The sequence below is a fragment of the Homarus americanus genome, unplaced genomic scaffold, assembly GCF_018991925.1.
Source record: "Homarus americanus isolate GMGI-L3 unplaced genomic scaffold, GMGI_Hamer_2.0 scaffold9798, whole genome shotgun sequence".
NCBI classification, from domain to species: domain Eukaryota; kingdom Metazoa; phylum Arthropoda; class Malacostraca; order Decapoda; family Nephropidae; genus Homarus; species Homarus americanus.
Genome location: NW_024742161.1, coordinates 686,832 through 691,162, shown reverse-complemented (window position 1 = coordinate 691,162; position 4,331 = coordinate 686,832).

Below are 4,331 nucleotides of genomic sequence, written 5' to 3'. Positions count from 1 at the left end.
GGTTTCACTCCCCGTAAATCTGAGACTGGCTTAAAATCGTGAATTGTAATAAGACAAAAATTTTATCCGGGTGAAGGATTACAAAGTTATATATATAATTTCTTCAACTTTTTCATATTATTGGTAAAATGTTTCCTGGTTTATTATTACTGTACAGTGTTTTAGGAGCTGGTTTACCGTAAAGTGAGTGTGGCTGAATACAAGACTACATAGTTTACAACCTTATCCGGAAGACTTGATGATAAGAGTTAACCTAAAAAAAAAAAAAAAAACACACACACACACACACACACACACACACACACACACACACACACACACACACACACACACACACACACACACATACACACACACACACACACACACATACACACACACACACACATTCTGCTACGTGGACTCACACCTGTTGCTTCTCTGGTATCCCGAGGCGACGTGAAGCACAGAACCTCATTGGGTTATTTCTGTACCAGGCGGAGCTGATCTCAATAACCAACCCTTTCCCTTATTTAGACTTTAATTAAATATATTAAGCCAAATTTTTTCATCTAATTTAATAGTTAATTTTAGGAGGTATTTCTCAATTAAATATGTGTTTAGGAATTTGTTTATTGAATTTGATCTTATTAAATTATTTCACCTTTATTGGTTAATTTATCTTCAAACGTATCGGTTCAACTATTACTTCCTTTATCCAAGTATAAGCTTTAAGTTCATATATAGACTAATTATTTATATCTTGTCTATTTAATCACTGTAGCTGCCAGCCCATGTTATAATAATCTACATAATTACCTGTAGTTCATTAACTCAGGACCAATTTACAGTGGTCTTTACATAACGCCAGTGTAAGTTATTTATTTACCTGTTGCTGTACTAAATACCTTCATGACATTACGAGGCAGTGTCCGGACAAGATTGAATTGAAACAGTTTATTTAGCCAGAAAAACACAGATACAGAGTGGATAATAATAACAATATTAACATGGCTCAGCCAGTTGAGAACCTGAGCTCTCTTTTGAGCACCTGATATATACTATACATTTATCTCAAGGAAGTATTATGTAACACTTAGTATCATCTGGAATAGTACAAGAGCACGGTGGTAATAAGTACATCTCATAATGTTACCACGGTTATCACTTCAATATTTATTTATTTTATTATTTATTATTATATTCTTTTTTTTTTAGTTTATGGGGGAGCAGTACAACCTGGGGTGTACAGTATTAAGGTTGAACAAGAGGACAGAGCTGTCAGGATTATGTCTAGTTGGCAAATGTGTTTATTGCAATAGTAATTTCTTATCTATTTAAATGAAAATTTCCGATAAAACGGTTTAACCCTGCCAGATAACACACCTGCCAGATAACACACCTACCAGACAACACACCTGCCAGACAACACACCTGCCAGACAACACACCTTCCAGACAACACACCTGCCAGATAACACACTTGCCAGATAACACACCTGCCAGACAACACACCTGCCAGACAACACACCTGCCAGACAAAACACCTTCCAGATAACACACTTGCCAGACAACACACCTGCCAGACAACACACCTGCCAAACAACACACCTGCTAAATAAATACCCCCATGAACTATATAATATCCACTGAATCTATGAGCTATAAAATGACACAGTAAACTCTAGCTATAAAATAAATGCATATGAGCTAAAAATAAAAGAGCTAATACCACAGCTATGAGTAACACAGCTAACATCTATATACAGTAAGAGAAACAACCTAGCTAATACCTGAGCAACAAATTAACCTGACAAACACCTGAGTTAAAAATCAACCTAGCAAATACCTAATCTATTGACAGCCCATCGAATACCTGAGTTATTAAATTAGCCCAGCAAATACCTGAGGAGAGAGCGGGAGGCAGGTGTCAACCAACAAACACCAGGTCCTATTAACCTCGAGGGCGCTATTACCTAAGCCACTAGCGCCCTGAGGAGCGTGGGAAGCTTATTACCTGTGTGACTCACGAGATGACTCAGGACGACTCGGGAGACGATTCAAGATATGATTAAAAAAATGACTCGGGAGATGAGTCAAGAGACGACTCAAAACACGACTCAAGAGACTACGCAAGATGACTCAGAAGACGATCTAAGATACGACTCAAGACACAACTTGGTTCTTGCCTCGTCACGTTATCACAACCAACACGAATAAACACAATGATGACCACCATTGATACCTCCCAAAATTCGTTACACGGAACATCAGGTAACACATACGGGTATAATCACCAACCAGTCAACGGTACACGGAACATCAGGTCACACAGTAAGTTATAATCACCAACCAGTCAACGGTACACGGAACATCAGGTCACACAGTAAGTTATAATCACCAACCAGTCAACGGTACACGGAACATCAGGTCACACAGTAAGTTATAATCACCAACCAGTCACCAGTAGCTTCACACTTACTAAATCTGGCAATGAAAAGTATTGAAAAACTTACTTAACAAACCACCGAAATATTTTATTCATATTTTTACACAATCGAAATATCATCAATGAATAATAAAACACTACATTAAACCCTGTAAAATCTAAAACGACTTACCGTTAAACCATGCTAAAGTGAATTACATTTATAAAATACTGTTTAAACTTAGTTACAATATGCATGTTAAACCAACTAGTCAAACACAAAATACACTTGAACCTATCTAGACCCTTAGAAAACACACTTAAACCCAACTAGACACTCACACAACACACTTAAACCTCACTAGACACTCACAAAACACACTTAAACCTCACTAGACACTCACAAAACACACTTAAAACCATCGACTTAAATTAATAAAAGTTACCTCACATTACACCCATTTATCGAGTCAAAGTACCTCCCCCAACACCCCCCCCCATGCACTAGATATACACCCAACACCCCCCCAATACACTAGATATACACCCAACACCTCCCCCTTCACTAGATATACACCCAACACCTCCCCCTTCACTAGATATACACCCAACACCTCTCCCAATACACTAGATATACACCCAACACCTCCCCCATGCACTAGATATACCAACACCTCCCCAATACACTAGATATACACCAACACTTCCCCAATACACTAGATATACAGATATACACACCCTCCCCAATACTAGAATACACCAACACCTCCCCAATACACTAGATATACACCAACACCTCCCCCAATACACTAGATATACACAACACCTCCCCAATACACTAGATATACACCAACTCCCCTACACTAGATATACACCCAACACCTCCTTCACTGAATATACACCCAACACCTCCCCCAATACACTAGATATACACCCAACACTCCCCTTCACTAGATATACCCAACACCTCCCCCGTTCACTTGATATACACCCAACACCTCCCCTTCACTAGATATACACCCAACCTCCCCCTTCACTAGATATACACCCAACACCTCTCCCAATACACTAGATATACACCCAACACCTCCCCCATGCACTAGATATACCCCATTAGCGCCCCACCCCATCCTTGTACCCATCCCTGGAGCATCAGCCCCCATACTGTGCTCACTGGGGTTCACATCCTGATCTCTGAGCGCGTTAGTATACAGCAGAGAATCATCGTAATATTTCTTCAGAAGCCTCAGTGTACAGGATACGGACTCAGGTGTAACAGACAGACAGGTGTAAGAGATAAACAGGTGTAACAGACAGACAGGTGTAACAGACAGACAGGTGTAAGGGATAGACAGACAGGTGTAAGAGATAGACAGACAGGTGTAAGAGACAGACAGGTGTGACAGACAGACAGGTGTAAGAGATAGACAGACAGGTGTAAGAGACAGACAGGTGTAAGAGATAGACAGACAGGTGTAAGAGATAAACAGGTGTAAGAGACAGACAGGTGTAAGAGACAGACAGGTGTAGAAGACAGACGGAGACAGGTGTAGAGATAAGCAGGTGTAGAGAGACAGACGGGTGTAAGAGTGTAAGAGACAGACAGGTGTAAGAGACAGACAGGTGTAAGAGACAGACAGGTGTAGAGACAGACAGGTGTAAGAGATAAACAGGTGTAAGAGACAGACGGGTGTAAAAAAGGTGTGAAGAGAGAGGTGTAAAGAGACAGGTAAGAGAGACAGACAGGTGTAGAGACAGACAGGTGTACAGACGTGTAAGAGACAGACAGGTGTAAGAGACAGACAGGTGTAAGAGATAAACAGGTGTAAGAGACAGACAGGTGTAAGAGACAGACAGGTGTAAGAGATAGACAGACAGGTGTAAGAGACAGACAGGTGTAAGAGACAGACAGGTGTAAGAGACAG